The 12,013-nt window shown below is 34.2% G+C and overlaps 1 protein-coding gene across 7 annotated transcripts in view; it reads left to right on the forward strand.

Annotated features, from left to right (window-relative positions):
• MEF2A (myocyte enhancer factor 2A) overlaps nucleotides 1-12,013 on the forward strand; it is a 124,255-nt gene that overhangs the window by 54,941 nt on the left and 57,301 nt on the right. The window lies entirely within an intron of this gene.

Genomic DNA, 12,013 nt, shown 5'->3' on the forward strand with positions numbered 1-12,013 from the left:
GAAATTTATGAACTGAAATTTATCTATATTGCAGAATTACTCATTAACAGTATACTAATGGGGGCTGTTAACTGATCTTCACTTTTCAATATCTTTTAAAACTGAAGTCTAGAAGGAAAATCTCTGTATGAAAACTAAAACCTTCTAATTAAAGTCAAGGCAAAATGTAGTCTCTATAAAGGGTTATTTTCCTGCCTTGTATTTTGTTAATTTGTTATAATCTAATCTTCTAGGCAGAATGGTTTTATCTTAAATTATGTCAGTATTTTTTCATTACTTCTTCTATTGTTTTCCCCCCACTGTATTCCATTTCCTTTTTCTTTGCTTTCAAATTTGTGAAAATTAGTACTTCAAGCAGATGTTCAGAATTTTTGCTTAACTTGTAATTTCTGTTTCATATTGAGAACTTTAAAATATCAACTATAAGCCATTGTTCAAATATACTTCATAACAGGCAGTTCAGATCTGTGGCACAACATATATATATATGCCATAAACAGACTGGATTGTTTTTGCTCTTTAAAATAGCTAATTAAATGAAAGTTTAAATGAAGTTTCTTTTGCCCTTATTTTCAGTTCGTTCACTGGCAAACAGTATATTTGTGTGGTTATACAATGTGTGGAGAGTTGTGCTTTGTGTACTGAGAATATAAAGGAAATATAAGGCTTTAGCAGTATTGAGGAAATTAGATCTATATACAGAATAAAATAATTAAAAGCTAAGATGTATTGCTATTAAATGCATTTGATGTTACCAAAAGGAAGAAAACAGACATCTTGCCTAAATTTAGTGAAAACTATTAAATGATACTACATTTCAATTTTTTTCATGCTACATAGAAAATGAAATATACTGAAAAATACAGAAACTTCTTTGAATTGTACAGTGAAATGTGTTTTCGTTGTTTCTCTTTTACATGTACACATTATACCTGTAATGTAGGTATATTTAATTTTATATCTATAGAAAAAAACGTAGTGAAAACAATTACTTTACATTATACCTGAAATCTTCAGTAGCTACTTTGGTGTTGATTCAAAGTCTAAGCCAATGGTTAGACAAAACTCATAGGAGGAAGCAAGCATGTGGTGTAGGTATTGATGGGGAGAGAAAATGCTGCACTTTGTCTACATTGTTGCACAATTCTAAAGACTATTTAAGGATATACTCTTAACGGACTTTTTCTCTTTAACCCATTTTGAAAATAGACCATTTTGTTTGATTTCTTGGGGGCAGAGGGTAGGTAATTAGTTTTATTTATTTTTTAGTGAAGGTACTGGGAATTGAATGCAGAACCCTGTGCATGCTAAGCATGCACTTTACTCTGAGCTATACCCTCCTCACAAAATAGACTTTTTAAGAGCAGTTTTAGATTCGCAGAAAATACAGTGTTCTTATATACCCTCTGCCTTCATGAATGCACAGCTCCCCCCACCACTGCCAGCATCCCACACCAGAGTGGTATGTTTGTTAAAATCGATGAACCTACATTGACACATCATCATCACTCAGTGTCCGTGGTCTACGTTAGTATTCTCTCTTGGTGTTGTACAAAGTATAGGATTTTGACAAATGTATAATGACGTGCATCCACCATTTTTGTATCACACAAAATAGTTTCACTGCCCTAAACAACCTCTGTGGTCTGCCTTCTTGCCTGTTCATCCCTCCCTCCTACTAACCCCTGGCAACCAGTGCTCTGTTTTTTGTTTTTTGTTTTTGTTTTAATTTTGATCTTTCTATTGTCTCCATAGTTTTGCCTTTTCCAGAATGTCATATGTTTCAAATCATACAATAGGTAGCTTTTTCAGATTGTCTTCTTTGAAAAATAATGTGGATTTTAAGGTTCTTGGATGTTGTTTCATGGCTTGATAGGTCATTTCTTCCTAGGGCTGAATATATTCCATTGTCTATATGTACCAGTTTGTTTATCCATTGACCTACTGAAGGACATCTTGCTTGCTTCTACATTTTGACAATTATGAATAAAGTTGCTCTAAACATCCATGTGCAGGTTTTTGCGTGGACAGAAGTTTTCACTTCAGTTGGGTTAATACCAAGGATTGCTGAGTTGTATGATAAGAGTATGTTTAGTTTTGTTTAAAAAACTGGCAAACTGTCTTCCAAAGTGGCTGTACCATTTTGCATTCCCACCAGCAATGAATGAGAGTTCCTGTTTTTCCACATCTTCGCCAGAATTTGGTGTTGTCAGTGTTTTTAATTTTTTCCATTCTAACAAGAATGTAAGTAGTATCTCCTTGCTGTTTAAATTTGCAGTTCCTTAATGACATGTGATATTGAGCATCTTTTCATATGCTTTTATATCATCTGTATAATCCTCTTTGGTGAGTTATATGTTCACATCTTTTGCTTATTGTTTGTTTGGGTTGTTTTCAAATGTTGAACCTTGCATATTTGGATAGATTCCACTTGGTCCTGTTGTATAATTCTTTTTATACATTGTTGGATTTGATTAGTTAATATTCTGTTGAGGACTTTTGCATCTATGTTCATAAGAGATATTGGCTGATAATTTTCTTTTTTTTGTAATGCCTGTCTGGTTTTGGTATTGGGTTAGCCCTAGCCTCATAGAATGAGTTAGGAAGCATTCCTTCTGCTTCTGTCTTCTGGAAGAAATTGTAGAGTATTAGTATAATTTCTTAAATATTTGGTAGAATTCACCAGTGAACCCTTCAGGTCCTGGTGCTTTCTGTTTCGGAAGGTTGTTTATTATTGATTCAATAATAGACAATCAGAATAGACCTCTGTCTGTTTCTTCTTGTGTGAGTTTTGGCAGATTGTATCTTTCAAGGAATTGATCTATCTCAATTATCAAATTACACATATTAATCATAGTTATTTTGAATTGCTGATCTGATGATTCCAACATTCCTGCTATATTTGACTCTGCTTTTGATGCTTACTCTGTCTCTTCAAACTGTGTTTTTTGCCTTCTAGTATGCCTTTTAATTTTTGGTTGAAAGCCAGACATGATGTACTGGGTCTTAAGAAACTACAGCAAATAGACCTTTTAATAATGTGATGTTGAGGTGTGGGGAGAGTGGAAGTACTCTCTAGTCCTGTGATTAGGTCTTAGTCTTCTAGTGAACCTGGGGCTTTGGACTGTGAACTTTCTAAGTGCTTCTCAGTCCCCCTCCCAGCCTCCTCCTCCCTACCCCCACTCCCACTCCAATCTTTGGGTGGGACACGATCACTGGAGGGGGGTTAGAGTTGAGTATTTCCGTTTGCTCACATTAAAGTGAGGCATTTTAGTTTTCTCAGGTCAGTTAGGCTCTGTTAAAACCCCTGTTAAGTTAGGCTCTAGTAAAATAGTTTGTCTTGAGGGAAGACCTTGTTAAGAATAGAATGTTGTGGTGTAATTCAAATGGCTATTTTTTCCTCCTCTTGCTGGAGCACAGGGGATTTTTTTTCTCAGCTCTTTACTATGAGAACCTGATAGAGGTCCTGGAGGTAAAACTCACAGAAGTGTAGGTACACCTCCCCAAGGCAGAGCCCCCCCCCCCCCCCGAGTTCCTAACTTTGATACATGTCTGCAGTGAGCCTCCAGCAATTCATCAGTTACATCAGTCAGCTGTAGTGGTACTGTTTCCTATGGAGGTTTCTGCTCACGGCTCTGGTAATTTATGGTTCTCAGTATCTGCCTATCTGTCTCCAGTTTGAGGAACAGAAGTTTCCCTGGGACCTCAGTTCTCTGAGGGATCTAAGAAGAGTTGTTGACTTTCAGTTTGTTCAGCTTTTTACTTGTTTTTAGAACAGAGTGGCATTAGCCTTACATTAGCCTTACATGCTGGAGCGGAAACCAGAAGTCTCTTCTGGACTTTTAAATTCAACAATGAAATAAAGATATGTCTAAATATATGTCATATGAAAATTTTTCAGGTACTTGGGATTTTAAGTATAGAAGGTCTTTTAGAGATGGTGCAATCCAACCTTCTTAAATTCAGAAAATTATGAGTCTCAGATTTGACACAAAATCAGGAAAGCTGGTTGGATTAAAATAAAATGTGCCTCAGTTTATAGAGGCTGTGAATTTTGTAGGTTAGCCTTTTAGTCCCATTCTTTTTCTTTATAGTGATTGCAATACTGGAGTTAAATGATAATTTAAAAATAAAATTTATTTATTTTGCCTACTACTGAAATAGTTTTATGAATACTGATATGTTAAAAAATTTAAATTTCATAATATTTAAAATAAAATGAAATGAAACATTTAATATGTTTCAAGTACAAAAATTTATAAGCCTGTTTCAAAACAAAGATTCAGATTTATAGAAGGAATTCTTCATAATCAAAGTATGGTGACTGCATAAATTCTGACTCTCCAAATGTAATTTCCCTAAAAATCAATACAGGCAAGTAAGAAGAACAAATAAAAATTACATAAAATTTACAACCTTGGCACAACTAGAAGGCAAAGAATTCTAAATTCACGTTACCTCCAAGTAGAAAATTATAGCCAAGTCACAGTATGCTGCTCCTAGAATTTCTATGCAAGTCTTTGAAGTGAGCAAGCATACTTCAGGAAAAAGTATGTTTTGGAAAGGAAAAGAGGAGACCTTGTAGCTGTCTTAAGATTGTTTTGAAATCACTACCAGTAAGAGGAAGTCTACTTTATGTCCAAAAATTCTGAAAAATATTCTTTGTAGATCAGAACCAACCACGGGTAAAAGAAAGAACTTAAAATATATGTGGTGCTCAAGAAAGTATGTAGTCTTGAAAAGGCAGCCGTTTGAAGAAGAGATTAAAAAGGAAATCGAAAGTTCTCTTTGGAAAATGCTAGTTGAATGGAAAAGAGAAGATATATATTTATATATAAATTCTTTAAGACGAATATTCAAAAATGTATATTTATCAAAGGACACAAATCTCCCCACTGCCAGTCCCCCTCAAAAAAGTCTTCCATTAAAGAGGCCATACTTAACTCTTAAAAGGAGAGGTGCTCTTGAACTAAGAGTATTTTAAAGCATCTTTACTGCCTGTTCTTTCCACAGAAATTCAGTGATGTGAGCGATCTTTTCCAATGCAAATTATTATAAAGAAGAAAACAATAATATTTACAGCTATTTAGATAATGAAATTGTTCCCCCAAACAATGAAAAAGTAGGGCAAACTGTTATATGACTCTGCAAGCAGAAGTAGATTTCCTTAAACAGATATTTTGGAATGTTACAAAAAATCATAATGCAGAATTTTGAAACACTAAGAACAAAAATGGATTTTTTGAAAAGCATAGATGAAACAAAGTGATTGAACTCTTGAGCTCCAAAAAGAAAAAGAAAAAATAAAGTCATATCAAAACAAAGACTAAATTACAAAGTGACCAAGGAATAATAGATTCAAATGAGACCTTAATATTATTGAAGGAGGGCGGGGAGGCAACTCAATGAAAGACAATGAGATAAGTAATTTCAAAGGGATAGAGAGAAGGTGGTTGAAAAGGGAGATAAATGAAGAAGATCCAGCTATGTATAATTGTGGTCCCTGAAGAAGAAAAACAAAACCATAGAACCAGAAACCAGTGTTTAAACTATAATTGAAGAGAAGTTTTCATAGAATAAGAGAAAATAAGATGCCAAGGTTTTAGGTAGACCTGCAGAAATCAACTTTGATACATATCCTACTGAAACTGTTAGATTTTGAGACAAGGAAAAAATCCTTAGGGCTTCTAGGCATAAAACAACAACAAATCTGTAAGTGCAGAGAATTAGACTGCCATCAAATTTTGCAAAATCAAGATACAAAGCAAAGCAGGAGTAGAACAGCATTTTCAAAAATTGCAAGGAAAAAACTCTGAAGCCAGGATTTTATTTGCAGTCTAGCTGTATTCAAGTACAAAGTTTATAAAAACAAGTTTAAAACATACTAGAGCTCAGGGAATTCTGTACTTATGACCTATTACTGTGCGGTCTAGTAGAGGATAAGCTTCATACAACTGAGAGATGCCTGAGGAAACTAAAGCAGAAAGACTCACGACCAACATTTAATATATTTGACTGTAGATTTGAGCCTAAAGCAACAATGGAGGCAAAGGTGGAAGAATAATATGTTATATGTTATTTATTATTTATTACTTTGCTTTGACAAAATAGAAATAATGCCACTGAGACACAGTAGAAAGGAGCGGGAAAGAGGAAAGTATAGTAAGTACACTGGTAATTGTTTAGGTAACAGGTGGGAGTTAAAGAATATCACTAAGATTTGACAAACCAAATAATGAAAGGATAAGCATGAAAACAGGAAATCCTAGGGCATTTTAAAAAGCTGTAACTGTAAAAGTAACCACTAGAACAAAACTGCTAATCTTTCCTAAAATTTTTGAAGATAAAAGAGCAAAGAAACATCATTGAGAGAGAGGAAAAATTAGGAAATATGCATAATATGTATAAATATTAAATATTTATTAAAATATTAAAATGACAACGAAGTCTCTAAGCATTATCAGTCATATCAATAAATATAAATGGGACTAACTCTTTATTAAAAGAAACATTTTCAGTTTAGTTCACAAGCCTCAACTTTTGGCAGAAAGAGACATACCTAAAGTGGAATGATCAGAAAGACTAAAAGTAAAGAGATGAGAAAAGGTGTACCAGACAAATGGAAGCAATAAGAAAATGAGTTACAGTATTGATATTAGACAGTGTTGGATAGAAGACAAAAAGCATTAAATGGGACAAAGAGAGATACTTTTCAATGCTAAAAGCTGCAATTACCTTGAAGATGTAAGAATTAGGGAATATTGATACACTAAATATTACCTTCATCAAGCAAAAATTGAGATACAAAGAAACATAAATGTAAACAAACTGGTAGTAAGATACTTAAATACACTAATCTTAATGTGAGATAGATCAAATGGACAAAAAATAATTGTGAGGGTATACCAGATCTTAAGAGTATAATCAATAAAATTGACCTAAAGTGGTATGTTGAACATTACACTCAGAAAATAGAGTATATAAGTGCACATAGAACATTCACCAAAATTGATGGTGTCTTACCTAACCAAAGAAACATCAGTAAATTCAATGAGGGAGAAATATTACATACATACACTGATTACCATGTAGTAAAACTAGAAATTAATTTTGTTTGTTCATTTGTTAAAGACCAATTCTACCTTGGAATTTCTTTTTTTTAAAAGTTTGATGCCAGTCTAACAACTTTTGGGTAAAAGAGGAACTACATAACTGAAATTACATGATTTCTAAAAAATAATATTGAAAATAGTATACATCAGTATTTTTGGAATGTATTTAATGTAGGAATCAGAAGAAAATTCATAGCTCTTTAATACTTTTATTAATGAAAGTATTTGCAAGGCTGTGAAGAAGTAAGCCCTCCTTTGCATTGCAGTTGGGAATACAAATTTGTATAGTCATTTGGGGATGTGGTATTTGATAATATCCAACACAGTTATGTTTGCATTTATCCCTTGACCTAGTCCTTTGGGCTCTCAGCAAAAGAATTATCTTTTGTTTCTAGTTGGTAGGTTTGTTTTTTCATAGTATGGGTTAGCAATTTTAAAAGTACTTAAAGTGTATTCTAAGATTGAGCAAATAAGTAAATATATTGTGGATAATGGGAGCTGGGTTTCTTACTGTCAGAGAAGGAAGTTACAGCTATGAACAGGGGAAGGCTAGAATAAACCTGATAGCATAGAATTGGAAGTATCATAAATTCTAGTATATATTTTGATAAAAATAGAAGCAGATATTGAAGTGTGTGTGTGTTGTCTATACGTATTCATATTTCCTAGTTCTGTCTGTTGAGAGGGCCTAGAAACAATGATACCCAAGTAACTTACCATCTAGATCTTGGTTTCTAAATACAGTTATCTACTAAAAGGAATCAGAGCTCAGCTCTCTGGTGAAATGGCTGATTCTAGGGCTGGGACAGGGAAAGAACAGAAAGAGCCTGGAATATCTGACTGTGCCAGGAATTTCAAGGAATATTGGGAACATGTCAGATGGACACAGGAAGTCAGTATAGTGGGTGAAGTAAAAGACAGTTTGATATGAATGGGTTATAACCTGTAGAATAAAATAAGAATCCATGAGTTGATGCTGACATGAATGAAGGCAGGAAGGAAAAGGAAAACTCGCACAGTAAAATGCCAGCTAGTAAATGTAGATAGAAAGTTTAATGGAATTAGAAAATCTCCATTTGACAACCACCATAGTAATAATTTTTCAGGCAATAATCATCAATGGATGCTAAAATCAGTTAAAGTTTGATAAGAAAACAGGATATTTACATGGAAATCCTCACAATATACTTATTAATTACGGGGGGAAATAGTAACTTTGCAGGGGAAACAACATGGCAGACACTACCTTAATCAATTTAACAATACTAATTGGAGGGCAAATAGATACTACGTGGACTTTTCATGTGATGTATTGAGGATACAACATCACTTAAAACTGTTCCTGCCAAAATACACAATCTGAGTATAATCAGAAAGAAACATCAAAGCCAAATTGAGATACAGAGTACAATATAAATGGCACATATTCTGCAGAAGTGCCAAGGTCCTGAAAGATAAAGACCAAGGAAGTGTTTCAGATTAAAGATGATGCAATTAAATGCAAAATCTAATCCTGGATTGGATTCTGTGCTAGAGGCGGGGGGACCTTTTTTCCCCTCTATAAAGAAAATTAGTGGGACACTTGAGAAATTTAAAGTTTATAGATTAGGTAATAGTGCTGTTTCCATGTTGGGTCTTTTTATTTTGATAATTTGTCTGTGTTTTTAAGATCATATTTAGGGGCAAAAGGACCTTAAAATCTGCAGCTTAGTCCGAAGGGTTCAGAAAAAACGTGTGTGTTTGGAGAGTGCAAATGTGTTTAAATATTAACAGGTAATCTGATTGAAGGATATAGCTGTACGTATATCTGTGAAATTAGAACACTCCCTCACACCATACACAAAGATAAACTTAAAATGGCTTAAAGATTTAAACATAAGATAAGACACTTATATAAACCTCTAGAAGAGACTATAGGCAAACCATTCTCTGGTAAATCATAGCACTGTTCTCTCAAGGCAGTCTACCAAGGTAATAGAAATAAAATAAAAAATAAACAAATGGGACCTAGTTAAACTTACAAGCTTTTGCATAGCAAAGGAAACCATAAATAAAATGAAAAGACAACCTACAGAATGGAAGAAAATATTTGCAAACAATGTGACCGACAGTGGCTTAATTTCCAGAATATACAAACAGCTCATAAAAACAGTAGCAGAACAACAGACAACACAGTCCAAAAATGGGCAGGAGATGTAAACAACAGACACATGAAAAAATACTCAGTATCACTAATTATCGGAGAAATTTAAATCAAAACTACAGTGAGGTATCACCTCACACAGATCAGAATGGCCATCATTAAAAAGTCCACAAACAGTAAATGCTGGAGAGGATGTGGAGAAAAGGAAGCCCTCCTGCACTGTTGGTGGGAATATAAACTGGTGCAGCCACTATGGAAAACAGTATGGAGGTTCCTTAAAAAACTAAAAATAGACATACTGTATGATTCAGCAAACCCACTCCTGGGCATATATCTGGAGGAAACTCCAATTTGAAAAGATACATGCACCCCAGTGTTCATAACAGCACTATTTACAATAGCCAAGACATGGAAGCAACCTAAATGTCCATCAGCAGATGACTGGATAAAGAAGTTGTGGTACATACACACACAGACACACACACACACACACACACACACACACACACACACACACACACTGGAATAGTACTCAGCCATAAAAAGAATAAAATAATGCCATTTGCAGCAACATGGATAGACCTGGAGATCATCATACTAAGTGAAGTTAAGTCAGAAAGAGAAAGAAAAAATTGTAAGATATCTCTTATATGTGGAACCTGAAAAAAAAAAAAAAAAGGACACAAATGAACCTATTTACAAACCAGAGATGGACTGAGACATAGAAAACAAACTTACGCTTACTAAAGGGCAAAGGGGTGGGAAGGGATAAATTGGGAGTTCAGAATTTGTAGTAGTAACTACTACATTTTATATATATATATGTATTATATAATAATATAATATAACTACTACTATATAAAATAGATAAACAGGTTCCTACTGTATAGCACAGGGAACTATATTCAATACCTTATAATGGCCTGTAATGAAAAAGAAAATGAAAAGGAATGTGTGTGTGTGTATATTTATGTGTGTGTGTGTATATATATGAATCACTGTGCTATACACCAGAAATTAACACTTTGTAAATCAAATACTTCAGTAAGTAAATAGTTTATTTTTTAAATGCATATTTTAAAAATGAGATTTTTATTTTGCATCTATCATACTAGCAAAAGACTAGCAACATATGAAAAAATTATGAAATTGTTTAAAAGAGTACCTTAGAACTATACCATTTAACTTAGAGATATATGTATGAATGTGGGTAAATGAGGAAAACAAAATAAAGACTATTGTTAGAGTCCCAGTTTTGTAAAATGCTGTCAGGATCCCTTATATGAGTATATGATTATATGATCTTATACAAAAATGTGGAATGAAAAATCGTAAGTTGAAAATGTGGGTTAAGGGGTTTATGTTAGTTCAAGGGAAAATAGAGGGGCAAGCAAAATATCTTATATTTGATATATACACTTACATAAAATTATATATTTGTTTATATATCACTCTGGCAGGGATGTGGCAAATATACTGTAGTGTACAATAAGTAAAGCAGGAAATCTAATAAGATGATTATATAAATAATATACATGAGAGATTGTGTAACTTAAGGTGGTAGTGGTATAGACAGAAGTTGATAGATTTGGGATATGTTTTAGAGGTAGAGTTAACACAATTTTGCTGAATAATTGGGTGAGTTGATTATTGTGATAAGGATCAGGGATAACTCATAGATATTATTTGATTTTGTTTGAATGGATGACAGTACCTTTTGCTGAAATGGAGAAGACTGTGGAAGGAGCATATTTGTTCCTTTTAAAATCATGAAGCTGGATGCAATTACCTCACAAGATCTGTGAAAGTGAAGAGAAGGAAACTCAGGTCTAAAGCTCACAGGCACTTCAATAAGTAGAGGTTGAACAGAGGAAAAGGATAGAACGCTGGAGGCTGAGAGGAAGGAGTCCCTGAAACTAGAAGGAAAACCAGGACAGTGTTGTGTGTGTCATAAACACCTGGGTAAAAAAATGTTCAAGGAGTGAGAACATGGTCAACTTTGTAAAATGCTGCTGAACTATATATAGTAGAATAAGAAAGAAAAAATGACCATTGACTTTAATCACAAATTAGAGGTCACTAATAATGATATTGACAAGTCTTAGTGGAATGTGGGGACTGGAAGTCTGATTGCAGTAGTTGAGGAGAGAATAGGTGGTGAGAAATTGGAAACAACTATAGGTGTTTCTTTCAAACAGTTTTACTCTGAAGTAAAGCAGAAAAAGGGGTGAAGAGAAGGGATGGAAACTGGGGAGGCAACGTGCAGTTAAAGGAAGTGTAAGAGCATGTTTATAAGCTTTGGTCTTTGATCTGATAGAGAGGAAGGAAATGATAGGGGAAGAGAGTAAAACATGTGGAAAGGAGTAGGAACAGAAATGTCAGTAATAACAGCAGAGAAGGCACAGTGTGGAACAGTATAGATGAAGCATTTGAATTGATAGATTTGGTAATGGGAAGTGAGATTGTTGCTGCTTATTTCTCAGTGGTTTGAGGCAAGGTTATCAGCAGAGAGTGGATTTGAGGGAGAGAAGGTAGTTGACCTGGAGAATGGGCTAATGAGACAAATCAGCCAAGTTAAACTGCCAGGCATTTAAGTGTTCAGATTTATGCTCATCAGTTTAGAAACTCCAGCAGGGTATGTGTGGGTGTGCACACTTGTGTTCCCAGTAGTTACCAGCTACTTGCATAGAGATACAGAGATAGATGGTTATATGAATAGAGGAGTCAGTCCCTGGTTGGGGCTGTGCCAGGCAAGTAT

Source organism: Camelus ferus, chromosome 27, assembly GCF_009834535.1.
Source record: "Camelus ferus isolate YT-003-E chromosome 27, BCGSAC_Cfer_1.0, whole genome shotgun sequence".
NCBI classification, from domain to species: Eukaryota; Metazoa; Chordata; class Mammalia; order Artiodactyla; family Camelidae; genus Camelus; species Camelus ferus.